The sequence below is a fragment of the Vulpes vulpes genome, chromosome 12, assembly GCF_048418805.1.
Source record: "Vulpes vulpes isolate BD-2025 chromosome 12, VulVul3, whole genome shotgun sequence".
NCBI classification, from domain to species: domain Eukaryota; kingdom Metazoa; phylum Chordata; class Mammalia; order Carnivora; family Canidae; genus Vulpes; species Vulpes vulpes.
This window is the reverse complement of record NC_132791.1, coordinates 13,535,252-13,555,059: the sequence shown is the minus strand read 5'-3', so window position 1 is coordinate 13,555,059 and position 19,808 is coordinate 13,535,252. Positions and strand designations below refer to the sequence as shown.

The window sequence follows — 19,808 nt, the reverse complement described above, 5'->3', positions numbered from 1 at the left end:
TGTTGTGCTAGGCTCTGGGAATCTAAAGGTTCCGAGGTCATGGCAGAGATCAGAGGAGCCACATGGAACTTCTCTCTGGGCCCTTCATCTTGGACAACCCCCTGCTGTGCTCCTGGCTGCCATCGTATGGTAAATGTCCACGATATGGTGCCCAGACCTGAGCCCAGACTTTCCGGTGGAATCCTACCAACACAGAGGAGAGCAGGACCCTCTACTTCATCCATTACCCTGGACTTCTAGTTATATAACTGGAGGTCCCTTTGGCTCTTTGAACCTCCATTAATCATTGCTGATTCATCCTGACTTTTCAACCAAAAGAAATGCCTAAAACAAAGTTCTTCCTTGAGCTCTGGAGTTAGTCCTAGGGTGAATCCTTGTTTTACCACTTCCTGTAAGAACCTGGACAATTCACCTCTTTTTTAGGCCCCAGTTTCCTCCATTGCTCTAAAAGAGACAATATTATTTACCTTATAAAGTTGTTAGAGGAATTAAATGAATTAATGCATGCAAACTGCTACCCCAGTACCTGGAACACTGCAAAGTTCAATAAACATTAGCTGTAATAATAACAGTAATAATTATAAATGGCCATCCTCTCTTCCACCTCCAGAAAATCTGATTTCTGCATTGTTCCATCTCCCCCTTCTCCACGCAAGCCTGCATACACGAGCATGCGCACATTATTAGAAGGCGCCCTCCTCAAGTAGAAGGCCTGGCCTTAGAAACCCTGGATTCAATTTAATCACATGCTAGCTGTGTCTCCAGATGTTCAATCTCCCTTAGCTACAGCTTCTTCCTGTGCAAAATGGAAACCATAATTTTGTACTCACTTAACTCACAGATTCATCATAAAGATTACATAAGCCAGAAATGTAAAGAAGCTCAGCACTTATTGATACCTTATTTCCATTCTGCTCATAAACTATGTCAGTAGATTATTTGTAACACAGTGCAGGATTTTATACTAATTCCCAATCATGCAGATTTACTTAGGATTTATCAGATTAACATCATTCATTCATTCTTTCATTGTGAGGGGTGGGGTGGCCATAGGCAGAGAGAGAATCTCTGTGCTGAGTACAGAACCCGACTTGGGGCACAATCCCATGACCCTGAGATCATGGCCCGAGTGGAGATCAAGAGTCAGATACCAATTGACTCAGTCACCCAAGTGACCCCAGATTAACATCATTCTAAGTGACTTCTCTATATTCAGCCTTCACATTTTTTCTCATGTGATATATTTATTGGCTCGTGAATTTAAAAAAATCTATTCATATCAAAATGAAAGCACTGGAACCCTATCCCCACTAGTCACACATTTTCTTTTATCATTAAGAGCACATCTGCACCAATTGGCTGCCTAATATACTGTGCTGGAGGCAATGGCCAAAGAAATATAATTTGGGATGGGTGTCCTCAAGTCATCTAGTATATTGGGGAAAGACCTTCACGTGTGACCTTAAATGTTAATGTCTTGAAACAGTTACAAAACCTTTCAAAGAAACCTAGAAAATGGGACGCCTGGGTGGGCTCAGCTGTTTAGCACCTGCCTTCGGCCCAGGGCGTGATCCTGGAGGCCCCGGATCGAGTCCCACATCGGGCTCCCTGCATGGAGCCTGCTCCTCCCTCTGCCTGTGTCTCTGCCTCTCTCTGTCTCTCATGAATAAATAAAATCTTAAGAGAGAGGAAAAAAAAGAAACCTAGAAAACCTCAAAACGTCCCATCATGGGACAACCTCGTAACTCTGATGCTTATTCTCTTTAACAACAGTCTTCCCTCCTGGCTCTGTATGAAATGGAAGAGACGGGACATTGCGGACCTGACAATCTCAGGATTCGTCACCCAACTTTCATGCTGAGGGGCCCCAGGGGGCCCCGGACTAAGCCCTACATCTAACAGGGGAAGGTGCAGTGATCCTGGAGAGAGCGAAGGACTTGATCCCCATCCCTCCGGTCGGTGGCAGAACCTGGGCGAACAGGCCGGCCTGGGCTCGTTGGGTGGTTACAAAACTATCGGAATCCAAGTAGGAGGATGGGACAGGCCCCGGGAAGAGGTACATTTTGCACACTTGTGGTTCTGATTGCTCCCCCACCCCCCCAGCGTTCCGTCCCCCGCAACGTCAGGAGGGGAGGACCCCTGCAGAGGAGGGAACAAGGACCCCTGGAAAGCGTCCCTGGCGGGGCGGGGGTGGGGGCCGTGTGGCGGGGCCCCCAACACCCCGCGGCGGGCGGCGGACCCGCGGCCTTTCCCTCCCCCCGCGCGGCGCCCGCCCCGCCCCGCCCCGCCCCGCGCCCGGCAGTAACCCCGGGGCGCCCTGCAGCTCGGCGCCGAGCCTTTTGCGAGGGGGGAATACGGGCTTGTGCTCCTTTCTCTGCAAACCTGGTAGTTAGGTCGGGGCCCCTCCCTTGCAGAAATACGAACGTGGACTGTGCCCACGTGGCTTTTCCGTGAGCGTGTGCGGCCTTCGCAAGCCGGGCTCCCTGCCACCCGCCTGGGTGGGGGTGGGGGGGGGGTAGAGGGCGCGGGGAGACGGGCTCGCCGGAGAGGGGCGGGCTGCGCACGGGGGGCGACGGCAGCCGGCGGGGGGGCAAGCGAGACGCGCCGGAGGCCCGGGCCGTACGGAGGCCGCCCCGCGGGGCCCGAGGCCGTGCCCAGCCCCGCCAGGCCCAGGAAGGGGGCACACCCGCAGGGCCCACGCCCTTTATTTCAGAGCGGAACGGAAACCACCAAAAAGTAGGCGCTCTGCACGCCCCGCCGCGGCCGGCAGCGAGCGACGCGCAGGCGCACACGGCGCCGCGTCTGCCCTCGAGTAACCCCGCGCCGCCGGCCGGGCGAACTAGGTGAAAGGTAACTAGCGGGCAGGGCCCCGGGCGACGGCCCCAGCGCGCGTGCGCGGTCCGGGTGCAGCGGGGGGGGGGGGGGGTGCGTCGCTCGGCTCACCTCGGCGGGCTTGGGGGGCAGGGGAGGGGCCGAGCGGGGGGCGGGGGGGCAGCGGACCCGGGAGACCCCGACCGAGCGCCACCTGTTCGCCCGCTGGGCGCGGGGCGTGTCCCCGCTAATTCCGGCCGCCCCTGGAGGGGGGGGGGCTCCCGTTTACGAAAGAGGAAACCGAGGCCTGCGATTTCATGTCACTTGCCCAAGGTCATTCAGTCTGTAAAGGGCGGTTTCCACAAATGGTCCCTGATTGGAGATTTCTTTTCCATTTTTCTTTTCTTTTCTTTTCTTTTTTTTTTTAAATTTGTTTTTAAGTAGTTTTTGGGGTTTGGGTTTTTTGTTTGTTTTGCCCCGGGGCTGATAGCTGACATGGATAGCGCACTTTAGAAGGCGCCTCTTAGACTTACTAGTTCTATCTTGACCTGAAAGCAACGAGATAGGTAATGTAGGTAATACTACTATCTCTTTTGTAGATGGACAAACCGAGACTCAATAAAGTTGTTCTAAGATCACACAGACTAGCAAAGTCGAGCGAGGTCTTAGGCCTCATTTTAGTGGGATCAAGAAGGACCAGGTTCTTCCACACTCTATCCCACAGACCTATAGGGAATCTGAGAGCTTCCAGCTCCAGGGGATGATGAGAGGCACAGGCCATGAGGAAGGCAAAGATGTCCTCATGGCTGGAGGTTTCCTTCCACTGCGGGGTTCCACTGCACAGTTACAGAGTGACCGCTCCTTCTAGGAGATATTTGGGTTGTTAGCTCATTGAGGGAGGGACAGAATGCACTGCTCATGGTTTGTGGAACTTGTTTGTTGGTGAGGATATAACTAAATGAACACATACTCAACCCCAGGGGGAAGCAGCAATAGTGTCCGGCACCGGGTGAAGTGATTACTGTCTCGTGACTTTTCTCCAGTGAGGGCTCTTGCATTCATTTAGCAAACATACTCAGCACCCACTCTGCTGTGCACAGAACTGGAAAACAAGATAGGAGCCCTCAAAGGCTGGAAGGCTGTGCCTCTCCTGCAAACTCCATTGAGTCCTAGACCTCTGGGAGTTTGCCCACCTCCATGCATGTGGAAGCCACAGGGTCTCCGCTGTGAGGCAAGAAATGCACTGCTCAGGGAGGGGCATGGGACCAGATTACACTCCCCCCACCCTAGGTGCCCAAGCTGTCCCTCAGAATCACAAAACAAAAACAGCTCTGCTCCTCACCCCAGGAGGCCTTGGAAACAACTACCCAGAGGGAAATGCAAGGGAAGCAGAAAATGCTGCAGAGCAGCCGCTGATGGGCCCCCTCCCACCCTCATCTCTTTCCAAGAATCCCTTCTTCCCTTGAGTGTCCAGTCAGGGAATTGGAATGTCACTGCCTGTGCCCCAAAACTATGCTGCTGCTCAGGCTGATAAAGACAAAGGCTGCAATTGGACTGTCTTTGCCCGAATGTAACCCTTCCTGCCTTGTAGCCTCCCTGAGGTTGACCAGGGGAGATCAGGAGCCGCGTGATTACTGTCAAGATGCCTCTGCAAGCTGCCTGCTGGTGGTATTGGCAGAAGGAAAGCTGTTTGGGACTAACACTTCTAATCTGTTGGGAGTCCCCTGTGCCGACACACTGGGCGCTTTGCTAGACACTTTTACTTGAGTTCTCATGGGCTCCTCCACGGCCCTATGCAATCTAAGTGGTGTGATCATTTTGTAAAGGATAAAACTGAGGTTGTGGAAGGGGTGGTCACACACCAAGTAAAAGGCATGGCTGAAACTCACCTCTCACTGTTCTATCCATTTAGAACCCAGCATCCCAATGGGGCAGGTACTTGGAGCCGGTTGGGAAAACTGTCCCTAGGATACTCACCTTCCCTAATTAGCCCAGAGATACTTAAGTAAAAATGTAGAACACGTGAAATTCCATGCCTTATACAAAGTTAAATAATAAGCGACTCAACGGAGGAACAAATGAATGGATGGATGAAAGAATAGAGAATGAGATGTGATTAAAGTGCCTGGAATTGTACATGCACATAGTAGACACTCAGTATTTCCTTAGTGAATCAGTAAAAGAGAAAGAAGAAATCAAAATATAAAAAATGTAAGAATTTCAGTGTGGGGGGGCAGATATTTTAGGAAAACCATTTCCCAACCTGAATCTCACAGATAATGTTTATAGTCCTGTTGGAATTTGAAATGTTCCTTTTGAATTACTGCTGAAAAGTTTACTGGACCCAGAAGGTTCTCAGGAGATATACAAAAAGTGGATGCAGTTAAGCCCTGGCCCACAAGCCCCTTCCTATTGAATTACCTGTCATGCTGCTTCTTGGGTGTGATCTGTGCTGCTGGTTTTTATCAGTTGGAAACCCCTCTCATTCCATTCACTAAGCGCTATGACATACTCTTTATGAAGCACTACGTATGTTACAAAGTGTGTAAGATAGGGTTCTTGCTCCCAGGTGAGGAAAACATGAGATGTGGAGTCAGACATCCTAGGTTTGAGTCCCTGCTCTTATCAGATTGTGTACTTCTGCACATTACTTAACGTTAGCAAGCCTCAGTTTTCCCATCTGTGAAAGGGGTACAAAATTACCTCGCATATAGCAAGAAAATTTAATAATATATTAAAAATGAGGGATTAAAAAAGGAGGGATTAATAAGAGGTGAATGCTACCAAATGAATTTTATGCAGAAAGAATATGGGGAATGTTGCACCAGGCATCAAATCTAGCTCTCTTTAGGGAAGGGGAACCAGAACCTTGAGACCTAAGAAATATTGTGAACTGGAGGGTTTCCAGGCAGCATAGAGCAGTTTTACTGGCCAGGAACAGTATAGAAGCAAGGTAAGTGCCTCCTGGGCCTTGGGCCCTCACCTTGGGCCATATGTCTACTGAGATATGACTGTGTCCCCTGAATCTGGAGCATCCCAGAGCTGAACCCCATGAGAACTCTGCTGTGTAACCATGCTCAAGGTGCCATTTCCCTGCTCAGGTCAGCCCGAATTCATGACAACCGGCGTTTGTTGAGTCTCTGCTGCATGCTAGACCCTAAGAATTCAGAGCAGGCCTGATACAAATGTAAAGTCTGTAAACACAGAATGACCTGAAGGTTTAAGAGGGCAGAAACCCAGCCCAGTGGGAATGAGAACTCCCCAAGGAGGTAGCCTTTGGCTGAGATGTGAAGGAGGGAGCATATTTTGCCTAGGGTAGGAAAAAACAAAATGGGTTCACACCTTTTGACAAACAAGTAAACAAAAACAAGTAGAATTCCATATTGGCCATATTAAACACTTTCTTTGATTTACCCATGAACTTTAGAGGGAAAGGAAGAAAGCAGGAGGAAATGCATCTTGGTCATCTTGGAAGGAAGGTGAGTAGTTAAGGTTTTCCAGCCAGCTTCGCCTTGGTTACCAGCTCTGCAGCCCTGACTAGTCACCTCCTCTCTGTGCCTGTACCCATGTCTATAAAACAAGAACTCTTGTACCTAACTGACAGCATCATTTGGGGATTCGATGAGATGGCGACGGTAAAATATCCACTACTGTACCAAGAACTTGATTAACTCTGGGGAAATGGCACCTTTTTCTTCCTTCCCCACCACATGGAAGGTCAGGGCTCAATATGACTGAACTCCTTTATTTGCTTTTAGCCACACAGCCTCTTTTAAAACAATAGGCCCAGAAAGACTTTCAGATATCTTCCCAGACTCAGAAATGTCTGCTTTCCCTTTATCCATAGAAAAACTTGTGCAAATGTCCACCCCTCGGGAACAGAGCAACTCTATTAATTAAGCATAACCCTATTCTGTCTGAAGACTGTAATTACCCTTCTCTGTAGACGTCCTGCCTTGAGAATGCCTCTGCTCCAGGGGCAACCTGTCAGAGCCTGACCTCCTGAGGGTGGGGATGCAGAAGGGCTGGGGTCTCACAGTCTGTCCACAAACTCTAGTCCCCCTGGAAGGTTGTTGTAAATAATTAGCTTGAGTCCTGTTTCTTTCCCTAGCCTCATAGTGGTTCCAAGGACAACAGTACAGAGGAAGGCCAAGTCTCTGAGGAATTTCCTGAATAATCCAAAATGCTCAAGTGTCAAGGAATTTCCCCACACAGCATCCAAGTCTAACCCATTCTGCATTTTGTCCCACTTCGCATTTGAATACACTGTAGTGAGTACACAGAAAATTTTAATTCCCAGTCTTTTTTTTTTCTTTTCCAGAGTTAAGTCACTGGGAAAAACTGTCAAGGCTATTAAAAGGAAACAAGAACTTTGAATTCCACCTAAACTCATCTCAATAGCTTTATGTCCTTGGGGAAACCAGCAGCTGGTCATTTCAGGAGCTTAGAGAGAGGGCAGGTGACTGGGGTCCTAACCCTGTTTCTACCTCTAACCCAATTTACAGCCTAAGCTAAGTCATGCCTGTTCTCTGAGTCTCAGTTTCCACACCTATAAACTTAAAGGTTTGCACTAGTCAAACTTTAGGCTCCTTTCCAATTATCAGGCATCCCTGATATGTATTTGGAGTTTTGCTACTTGCCTCCAAAGCAGGGAGAGTTTTGAAACTAGAAGCCAGCACTTCAGAAACCTCAGCAAAGGAAGGCCTGTTAAACACTGGTGTTTGTTGAAATTCAAGCACAAACACCAATCACAATCCAACAACAAAGTCCAACTGAGGAACTATGTACTTGAGAACAATGGAAAGCACTATTTCGTTCTTTGCCAAAAGTTAAAACTAAATTTAACCTTTTTTTTCTAAGTTTATTTTATTTATTTTGCCGTGTGTTGAGTGTATTTTTTAAAGGAAGCAGGCACTTTAATTAAAAGATAATACTGTGCCAATTTTTATTAGTTCGGGGAAACAATGTGCTTACCTTTCTGCACATATATGTACTTTAGATAAGAAATGAGGACTTTTAGAATCAGTAGCTAGGAAGAACAATTAGTATATTTATAAGTTAGCTTTTTTTAAGCAAATGGTTGAGATGGTGTAGTGGACACTGTTGGTGCAGTGAGTGCTCACTGCTCAAGGCTCACAGAAATTGCCCTGCACAGAATAGGTGCTGACTCTCCCAGGGGGTTATGTTCCCCTCACTTGCAGCCCAAAACTGACTGATAAGGGGTTAAACTACCTGGCATCTCACTTCAGGATGATACCAACTGCACTGTGATTTACGCTCTGCTCTGGAGCTACCCTTGGATCAGGCCAGAACTACACTTTTCCTGAAGTAATGTCTTTATCTGACTACTTGCCCTTCCCATCCTGCTTCCACACACACAATTCCTACACCATAGGATCTCTGGAAGGATACACACAAAAAAACTGTTAACAGTATTATTTCTATGAAGAGGGACTAGAGGTCTAGATTTCTTTTCATTCCATATTTAATATTGTAAATATGTGTTTGTATTAGTCAAGAAAACCAGTTGATTTTTTAAAGTACCACTTACTGTAGAAACTAATATACAGAAAAATAAAAGTCACTTAAAATCCCAACTCTAAAATACACCATTGCTTATATTTTGGTGTATTTCCTTTTGGTCTTCCTTCGATTTGAAGGCTTTTTTTTTTTTTTTTAATAAATGGGATTATAATGTGCATGTAGAGTTATATTCTGATTTTTGGAATCAATTTTCCAGCCTAAGTATTTTCCCACATCAATAAATTTTATGCTAAAATATCATTTGTAATGGCCATTTAGTTTTCTGCTGTATAAACATATAATTTTTAAATCAGTTTCTTAATGGTGGCCATTCAGATTGTTTCCTATATTTTGCTATTGTATACAATACAGTGCTGCTAGATAGCTGGAATCTGTTGTTCCCTTAAAATAGATTTCTAGATGTAGATTTGTTGGTCAAAGAAAAGGGAAAATTTTAAACTTATAATAATGAAATATTGAATTGTCCTCAAGGTTTGTATCCATTTACAGCCACCCCAGCAATATATATGAGTATTAATGAGCCCTCACCAGCTCTGAGTACAATGAACCCGTGGCATTCTTGGGTTTATCATCGTCAAATTTCCACTCCTCAGGAGCTTCCCAAAAGGTTCCTGATAGGTAGTAATTGGTCATTGGTTGAGATAGGATTGGGAAATTGCCAGGATTGGCTGGGAAGATCACTTAGCACTCAGTACATCTAGCTAAGGGCTGAGTCTGCAATCACGGTAGAAACTCTGTAGCAGGGCCATACTGACTTCATCCCACAGTGTGGCCACTTCTGATCACTGTTTCATCCATCAGCACATTTACTGGGCAGCAGAGGTCACTGGCACCCATCCTCACCCTGAATTTTTGCACATTCAGGTAAACTCATGGTTTGGTTTGCTTCAATAATGATGTCCTAATAGTTTCAAGTTTATTTCTACAGCAGAATTTATTTATTTGCTTATTTATTTGGGAGGGGAGGGGCAGAGGGAGAGGGAGAGAGAGAATCTTAAGCAGGCTCCACACCTAGCGTGGAACCCAGCACAGGGCTCGATCTCACAACCCTGAGATCATGACCTGAGCAGAAGTTCAGGGTCAGATGCTTAACTGCCTGAGCCACCCAGGTGCCCTTACGGCAGAATTTTTTCTAAAACCACTATCAGTTACTTTAGTAAGTATAGATTTTATTAAGGATCTCACAGGGTTGCTTCAACTTCTCAGTTATTCTTTAATGCAGTTTCTAGAGGAAGCTATATGCTATGCTGATATTGATAGTTTGGTATCTCCAAATTCTGGAGCTATTCCTCCCAGATGTCTTCTGTTATTCCAAATGAAATGGAATTTAAATATTTAGTTGTGCTCAGTGTGCACAGAACCCAGGACAGTAAGTGTTTCAAATGTCCCCATCCTGTGTCCATTTCACACCATGTTATCTGGATGCTTTTGTGACCTTTATGAACAGGCTTCTAATAAGCCTGATAAATGCACAATCCCACACTCTGGAAGTTCAAGGTTCCAGTGCCAGTTCTGGCCCTGAGAAGCTGGGAGTCCTCAGGCAACTTACTTCTCTTCAAGTTCCTCATCTTTAAAGGATAAGTTTATTCTCAAATAGCAATTACCAACCTCGGATCCTAGAACCCCATCGAATCTTGAAAGGTAGTAATGAGTATTCACAAGCTAAGATATTTCTAATATTTTATTAGAAATCTAATATTATATAGATTTAGATTTGACAGGATAACAAAGGGGGCCCTTTTGTTTGTTTGGGCTGTGATGATGCAGGAAACCTCACAACTCTATGAGGCATGTACTACTGTTATTATGAATTTACAGGTAAGGAAGCTGAAGCACAGAGAGTCAAGCAATTTGCTCAAGGCTGCACAGCTAGGGTTAGTTGTTAATGGTGGAAAGAAGATCAAACCCAATAATCTGATTCCAGAATCAATAACCACATTGCTTACTGCTAATTCTAATATATCATGCTAATTAGGAGCTCTGATTGGCAGCAGTATGTCTTTAATTTTAAAAAATTAAATATTATTAATTAATAATTAAATACATTTTGGTATGTGAAAATTTTCCAGAACCTCAAGTATTCAGAATAAAAGCACTTCAAAGTGTTTGAAAAGAATGGAAATGTTTGACCAGCAATGAATTAGATAATACCCACGACATTCCCTTCTGGTTCTAATGTCTATGAGACTAAGGAGGAAATATGGACATTAAAGAAAAACAACTCCATAAAAAAAAAACATCACTCAGACCAGAGCATTTATATTCCAAGAGTAATCAAAACACTATTTCTTTGTTAAATGGTGCAGACAGGTTTAATTTTAAAAAACCAGTAATCAAATGAGAGTCAGTGGACTTGACTAATAAGAAATCTTAAAGGCAAAAGCAAAAGGGCCTTAGATATGCAATTTCATGGTTGATTTTTAATACATTAGTGTTATGCTGGAGAATAATCCCAGAGTTCTTACATAGTGCCTATGAAAACATCTGAACTGCTTTATAAACATTCTCTTCATTCTCCATAGCAATTCTTCAGATTTGGTGATCAGGATAAATGCAGTCAACTTAGATTACTTAATAGCAAGAAAGGAAAAAAGAGGAGAGCCAAGGCAGGGTCTGTTTTCTGCCTATTAACCATTTCTAGCATTCAGCTGGCACATGACAGAGGCTCAGTAAACATTCGTTCAATGGCTGATAAATTCACTGAAGGGCTACTAGATCCTGGCAAAATCTCTGTTCAGCTGCCCTATATCCATAAGTTTAATATAATATAATATAATATAATATAATATAATATAATATAAAATATAATATAATATAATATAATATAATATAATATAATATAATATATGCCAACTAATGCAATTAATCTTAAATGGCCATATGTAGTGCAGTATAATTGCTGCTAAGGTCAATAACTTTTTAAAAACTCTGTGAACTATAATCCTATCATTATATTCCAAGTTTACTTTATCTTCTCATCAGTTCTAATCCTGCCTCGCTCAGAGTTTGTGTTATATTTTGTACAGGTAAAATGATTCGGTTCTTATCCTGACATTCCTGATAAAATAGGCCTGGATTTAAAGTCAGGCTGTGAATTAATTTTTTTTTTTTTTTTCAGAGGTAGGTGAATGACTTCTGGTAACCCTGACTGAATTTAACACTGGGAGCAACCCCACCCTCTAATTCATTGTGCAATGGGGAAGTGGTTTGCTGAGCAGGCCTACACAAAGAGGGCAAAAACTGTATTGTACATTAAATGTGTGAGTCATATCCCTAGCTCCTTGCTCAAGAAGGATTGTATCTTAAACAAATGATGGAATGCATGGGCCAGACACTGTTGTGGTTTCAGAGGTGAATAAGATGCATTTCTAGCAATCATATGACTGGGTGCTGCGTGAGGAGGCTGAGGGTAAGCCAGAAAGAAAAAAAAAATGCTCACAAATAATGATTCAAAGCAGGATGTGATCAGAACACTCAATTCCCACAGAGAGAGAAAAATTATTTCTAATTAGAGGATCAAAAGATAACATAAGAGATATATCAATAGAATTGGAGTTCCCCATTTTATAAGCATCTTTTGAGCTCTGCTGTCCCCCAGACTCTGGGCCTGGCATTAGGGATTCAGAGAGAAGACCAGCACATTTGTGCACATGGAAAAGCTTTCAGTCTAGCCAGGGAAGAGAAACCTATAGATAGAAAAATCTCAACCCACCCTGGCAAAAGTTCTTTTAGGGAAAAGAAGAAAAAAACCTCTGCAGCACAGAAGACTAAGCAACTTGTTCTGCCTGGGGACTGTGTCACAAAAAAAGGGGTAAATAACAGTTTATAAGAGAACCGACATCTGACCCACACAGTGAAACAGGTGCTTTGCCTGAAGCCTAACATGCATCCAAGTCCTTGATTCTCACAATAACCCCTGAGGCCCTTATTATTTCCCCCACATTATGGATGGAAAAACTACAGTTCAGAGTTTCAATAAATTTGAAGTTGCCTAAAGTCATACAACTGGTAAGCAAAGAAGCAATGAGAATTGAACTCTGTGTTCTGATGGCTATCTCCAACTGCCCAAAAGAAAAGGGAAGAAAGCCAGAATTACAAAGGAATTTAACAGCTTGATCACAGGCTAGGCAGCAGGACAGCCAAGCTCTTCTTGGGAAAGTAACAGAACAGCTCTTCCAGGGTGTAGGCTGCCTAATAATTCAGAATATAGCTGTATCAGAATGTGGAAACCATTCCTTGAGTTTGGATGTTTGTTTCCAACATCGTGCCATTAAAAGGAACTAATAGCACTAACATAGAAAAAGGGAACAGGAAGTGATAGGGAAGATGAAGGTGGCTTTTTAGATGTAGATAAACAAGACTTCCCTCTGATGAGGTCAATGGGCATTTAAAGTATTTAAGCTTTATTATTCCCAGTGTGGTAGGAAGCCAGAACATTTTGAAGATATAAATAAGGAATTTTATTCTTTTACATGTTACCAGTTTTCCCAACACCAGTTGTTGAGAGACTGTCTTTTTCCCATTGGATATGCTTTCTTGCTTTATCAACGATTAATTAACCATTTGGTTGTAAGTTCATTTCTGGGTTTTCTATTCTGTTCCATTGATCTATGTCTATTTTTGTGCCAGTACCACACGATAGCTTTGTGATATAACTTGAAGTCTGGAATTGTGATGCCTCTAGCTTTGCTTTTCTCTTTCAAGGTTGCTTTGGGTATTTGGGAACTTTTGTGGTTTCATACAAATTTTAGGTGAACAATGCTGTTGGTATTTTGATAGGGATTGCATTAAATGTGTAGATTGCTTTAAATCTGTAGATCCTTTTTAATAATATTTGCTCTTCTGTTCCATGAGCATGGAATGCCTTTCCATGTCTTGTGTTGTCTTCTTTTTTTTTTTTCATCAATGTTTTATAGTTTCCAGAGTACAGTGTTTCACCTCTTTGGTTAGGTTTATTCCTAGGTATCTTATGATTTTTGGTGCAATTATAAATGGGATTGATTCCTCGATTTCGCTTTCTGCTGCTTCATTATTGATGTATAGAAATGCAACAGATTCTGTATGTTGTTATTGTATCCTGCAACTTTACTGAATCAGTTCTAGCAATTTTTTGGTGGAGTCTTCTATGTTTTCTATGTAGAGTATGAGATTATCCGCAAATAGTTGAAAGTTTTACTTCTTCCTTGCTGATTTGGCTGCCTTTTATTTCTTTTTGTTGTCTGATTGCTGTGGCTAGGACTTCTAGTACAATGTTGAATAAAGCTGGTGAGAGTAGACATCCCTGTCTTGTGAAAAACTCTCATTTTTCCCCACTGAGGATATTAGCTGTGGGTCTTTCATAAATGGTCTTTATCATGTTGAGGTATAACCCTACTTTGTTGAGGGGTTTTATCCTGAATGGATCTTGTACTTTGTCAAATGCTTCTTCTGCATCTATTGAAAGGATCATATGGTTCTTATCCTATCTTTTATTAATGTGATGTATCATGTTGATTGATTTGCAACATGCAAAAGAATGAAACTGGACCACTTTCTTCCACCATACACAAAAATAAATTCAAAATGGATTAAAGACTGGGTGGCCCAGTCGGTTAAGTGCCCAACTCTTAATCTCAGCTCAAGTCTTGATCTCAGGGTCATGAGTTCAAACCCTATGTTGGGCTCCAAACTGAGTGTGGAGGCTACTTAAAAATAATGGATCAAAAACCTAAATGTGAGATGGGAAACCATTAAAATCCTAAAGGAGAACACAAGCAGTAACCTCTTTGACATCAGCCATAGGAACTTCTTACTAGATATATCTCCTGATGCAAAGGAAACAAAAGCAAAACTAAATTACTGGGATGTCATCAAAATAAAAAAACTTCTACGTAGTGAAGGAACAGCCAATAAAATTAAAAGGCAACCTATGGAATAGGAGAAGATATTTTCAAATGACATAACTGATAACGGGTTAGTATCCAAAGTATATGAAGAAACAATACAACATCCCAAAAATGAATAATCCAATTAAAATGGATAGAAGATATGAATGGACATTTTTCCAAAGACATACAGATAGCTAACAGACACATGAAAAGATGCTCAACATTACTGATCATGAGGGAGATACAAATCAAAACTACAATGAATTATCACCTCACACATGTCAGAATGGCTAAAATCAACAACAAGACAACACAAGAAACAATAGGTGTTGTGAGGATGTGGAGAAAGGGGAGCCCTCCTGCTCTGCTGGTGGGAATGAAGCTGGTACAGCCACTTTGGAAAACCATACAGAGTTAAAAAGTTAAAGATAGAACTAACTTATGATCCAGCTCTACTAGGTATTTACCCAAAGAATACAAAAATACTAATTCAAAGGGGTACATGTACCCCGATGTTTATAGCAACATTATCCACAAGAGCCAAATTATGGAAATACCCCAATGTCCAACAACCAATGAATGGATAAAGAAGATGTGGTGTGTGGATATAGATATAGATATAGATATAGATATAGATATAGATATAGATATAGATATAGATATAGATATAGTGGAATATTACTCTGCCATAAAAAAGAAAGAAATCTTGCCATTTGCAACGATATGGATAGAGCTTGAGAGTATTATGCTAAGTGAAATAAGTCAGAGAAAGACAAATTCTATATAATTCCACTCATATGTGGAATTTAAGAAACAAAACAAATGAGCACGGGGGGAAAGAGAGGCAAACCAAGAAACAGACTCTTGACTATAGAGAACAAACTGATGGTAACAGGGGGTGGAAGGGTGGGTTAAATAGGTGGTGAAGATTAAAGAGTGTGCTTGTGATGAGCATCGGGTGTTGTATGTAAGTGTTGAATCACTAAATTGTACACTGAAACTAATATTATGCTGTATATGAATTAGAATTTAAATTAAAAATATAAATAAATAAAAAATAAAATTTAGACATGACATCCCATCACTTTGGCTGTATTCTGTTGGTCAGAAGCCAGTTACCAACCATGTAGTGGTTACAAAGGGATGTGTATACCATGGGTGGGGATTACTAAAGAAAAAAATTATAATAACCCCTAAAACTTAAATGGAGGTTTAGTTAAAGCACTGATAATATTTTGTTGTATTTCCTTCCAATTTTCCCTATGTATATAAATGTATATTTATTTTTTATTCCTTCAAACTTATTATCATACTGTACAGAGGCTGTACTCTATTTTATTTAATGTAATTTCAAATTTTTCCTACAGAAGAGTTGCAAGAATAGTCCAAAACCTTCATACACTCCTTACCCAGATTCACCAATATTTTTGCCTCACCTGTTTTATCTTTCTATCTTTGTGTATTTATATTTATGCATATTATTAGGTATGAACCATTTGAGAGCAAGCTGGAAACATCCCTGCGCATTTCCTAAGAATAAGGACATTGATTTTTTTTTTTTTTAAGTAGGCTCCATGCCCAATGTGGGGTTTGAATTCATGACCCTGAGATTAAGAGTTGCATGCTCTACCAACTGAGCCAGCCAGGTGCACCCATTGATTTTTTTATGTAACCACAGTACAACTATCAAAATCAGGAAATTTAACATTAGTACAATTCAAAGTCCACAACCTATATTCAAATTTCATAAATATCCTTTGTAAATTGTTTTTTCTCAGTCTAAGATCAAATCTGAGGTGCATTTAATTTTCAGAATTTTTAATCTCCTTTAATTTGGAATAGTTCCTCACCTTTTTTGTCTTGACCTTGACATTTTCAAAGAGTACAAACCAGTTATTTTGTACATTGTCCTTTAAGTTAGATTTGTCTGATCTGATTTTTTGCAGTGTTGGAAAGAACACCAGCAAACTAATGCTGTATCCTTTTTAGTGCATCTCACCAGGAGACAAATGATACTAGATTAACTCTGACCACTTTGATAAAGTGGAGCCTGCCAGTTTTCTCCACTCTAACATTACTATTTTTCCCTTTTAGTTAATTAGTAGTTTATGAGGACATACTTTGAATATGTAAATATTCCATTCCTCATTAAACTTTCACTCACTAGTTTTACCATTAATGATTTTCTATCTCCATCATTCCTTTTATATTTGCTAGTTGGCATCCTACTGAAAGAACTCTTCTTTCTCATTTTTTATTAGTTTATTTATTCATTTATTGATATGTGTTGGCTCATATATTTTAATTTTATAAGTAATGGGTTATAATATATTACTATCACTATTTATTTTTATGCATACTTGTCCCATATTTGGCAAGTGGGAGCTCTTCAAGTTGGCATTTGTCCTTTTGATATGTTCCTGCTGTTCAGGAAATTCCTTACTTTCTTTTACAAACTGATCGAGGTTCATTTTGTGCTTCCCTGGAATCAGCTATTTCTCCAAGGATCCTTACCCTTTTTTAAATTTTTTTTTTTGGGGGGGGGGGAATCCTTACCTTTTATTGGAAAGTGGTATTTAGAAGTCAATGTCTAGGTGTCTACTCATTGTTACTACTTAGTCATTTCTTCTAGGTCCTCTCAGCAGACAGAGCTGTCTATCTATCTACCTATCATTATTATATGTTATTATATATGTTATTTATATACTCATATAGTTAAAATTTTTATATCCATCTATACATAAGCTATGTTAAATATGCTTATTTAAAAACCATAAATTCAAACAATATTCCAATACCAATCCAACACTTCAGAAAATACTCTCAACTTCCACATAATCAAATCTGTACCTCTTCTTCAACAGTGAAAAAATTGGCTTCCATTATTGTCAATATATCTACTCATTTGCTTAAGCCTAAAATACACAGAAAGTAGTTTCAGAACTGCTAACTCGGACCACTACAAAAAGTAAATTTATTGACTAGAGTTCAACATGTGTTTATAGTTCTCTCTTTTTTTTGAGATACATTCAGTGTGTGACATAGACAGCGAAATGTGTAAATTCTGCATATACAATGTGAGGAGTTCTAACTACTGAACCTATTTTCAACCCAATACGAGCAATTTCTCATATCATTAAAGCATTTTTCAAAAGCATGAATGTTTTTAAGCTGGTTATTATTTTATAATATAGATGTATTATAATTGATTTTGCCATTCCTTATAATTAGATCATTAGTTTTTCATTTTCTATTAAAAGCAGTGCTTCAATGAATATCCTATTAACGCTGTTAAAAGGAGAATGTGATACAACTATGTAAGCTATAGTTATTGCACCTTTACTGAAAAAGATACTTTGTTGAATGAATTAATCAACATGTCAAGATTCTAAGATACTCCAGTTGTCATTCCTACAACTAAATTGTTTCTAGTCCAGTATACTAATTTCTTAATACCATTATAGCAAATAACCACAAATTAGGTGGCTTGAAACACTAGAAATTCTCTCATAGTTCAGGAAGTCAAAAGTTCAAAATCAAGATGTTGGCAGAGTTGGTTCTTTCTGAAGGCTCTGAGGGACAAAACCGCCCCCATACTTTTACTCCCTAGTATCTGATTGTTGGCGGGAATCCTTGGCATTCCTTGGCTTCTACATGTATAACTCCACTTTCTGACTTCATTGTCACATGACCTTTTTTCTGTGTATGTTCACTTTTAAGGATACCAAGTCATTGGATTTAGGGTCAATCCAAATCTAGTATGACCATATCTTAATTCAACTAATACACCTGAAAAGACCCTATTTCCAAATAAAGTCACATTCAGAGGCTCCAGGTAGACATGAATTCTGGAAGGACACTATTCAATCCAGCATGCCCATTATGGCTAGTCCTTTTTACAATTCCATAATTCCTTATCTGAACTCTTGGGATTAAATTATTTTATATATATATTTTAGAAAGGTAATTTCAGGTATATACTATATATTACATAACACCCCACCCAGTAAGGTCTGGAGCAGCACTCCATAGTCAAACACATTACTATTTCTGCAGTGAAGTATGTTCATATTCATACCAAGTGAGAGAAATAAAGACAATAGTTTCATATAATTTCATGTTTAACCCTGCTGCCAAATAAAAGAATTTTTTTTTTAATTTTCAGAGTTTTGGGGATTTCAGAATTGCAGATTTTGTGGTCCTAAATTTGAGTCCATTTTCAGGTGCCAATGTTAAAGTTCAAGTCAAAAAGCCATCTATTGTAATAGTATGAAGCATAAAGCAAATAGTTCAAGTACATCAACCTGTGAGTACAAATGTAGTCACATTATAGTTTATACCTAATATTCACCAGCCCCAAAGCCATTTCTAGTCAAGTGGGATTTCCAATACAACAGATAGCTCTTCACTCCTCAGATACTTCTGCAAACTCCCAGGGTGGGCAGAGATTACCTACAGCATCATTCTAGGTACTTGTTAGTATGACAACTGAGTCAAGAATCTTCACCTGAGAATGAGCATGCAGATGCCCTTCTCTGAGATGACCTGCTATCCTAATCTGCAACTGTTCTATGTTCCTGGAATGAGAGCCCATTCCCAACATCACTGTCTCCCCTGTTTCCTCACTGCCAGACCTGGCAATGGATTCCGACCAACAATGCTTTGTGAAATGAGAAGGAAAATGTGATCCCTTCCTGTGATAAGCTCAGTTAGTGGATGGCCCACACATGACTTCTAAAGTATTACAGTTTGCTAAAAGGACTCTTCCAGTTTGTCCTCACAATCCCTTTTCTCTGCAATTTGTACTCATGGTTCAAGATAGATTGTTTAGTGTATTCTTTTCCTGTTGTTGCTCTAACAACCAAACACAAACTTAGTAGCTTAAAACAATACAAATTTATCATCTTGCAGTTCTAGAGGTCAGAGTTTGAGATGGATCTTATGAGCAAAAACCAAGGTGTCCACAGGGCTGTGCTCCTTTCTAGAGGCTCTAGAGAATATTGCTTTGCCTTTTCTACCTTCTAGAGGCTCTCTTCATTCCTCAGCTCATGGCTCCTTCTTCCATTTTCAAAGCACATCACTCCAACCTCTGCTTCCATCATCCCATCTCCTCACTCTCACATCAGCCTTCATGCCTCCCTCTTGTAAAAAAGTCTTGTGATTGCAATTCTCCCCTCCCCCATCCTATTAATTTGTTGATATCGTTAATTTAATCTCATCTGCAAAGTCTATTTTGCCATGTAAGGTAATTATACTTTCAGGTGCTGAGGATTAATAAGTGGACATCTTTGGAGGGCCATTATTCTGACTGCTGCATACTGTACTTAGCACCATCCTTGATGGCCCTTCCATCTTGCTAGCCCACTTTGCATCCCTAGAGTAGGCTCTCCCCCAGCAGCCACCATGCACCCTGCAATCACCCCTTCAGTTAGTCCACCTCTCTACCTGTCACCATCTCCAATTTATCAAAAATATGTAGTTGAACTTAGGAAAGAGAACCACATAATTTCCCAGTCAAAATTTTTCAAATTTTATTAAGATCCTCTTCAAGTTTCCTTTGATTCAGAATAATTTTTAGACTTGATG

General features: G+C 41.1%; 1 long non-coding RNA gene across 3 annotated transcripts in view; it reads left to right on the top strand.

The window, feature by feature from the left end:
• Positions 1-2,526: 2,526 nt before the first annotated feature.
• The window catches only part of LOC140594554 (uncharacterized), an 88,171-nt gene continuing 70,889 nt past the window's right edge, over positions 2,527-19,808 (top strand). For 2 of the 3 annotated variants that reach the window (XR_011995466.1, XR_011995467.1), the window contains exon 1: positions 2,612-2,850. This is a non-coding gene — a long non-coding RNA (uncharacterized lncRNA). Of the gene's footprint in view, positions 2,851-19,808 lie in introns of all 3 variants that reach the window. The other variant, XR_011995468.1, reaches the window with a different exon arrangement.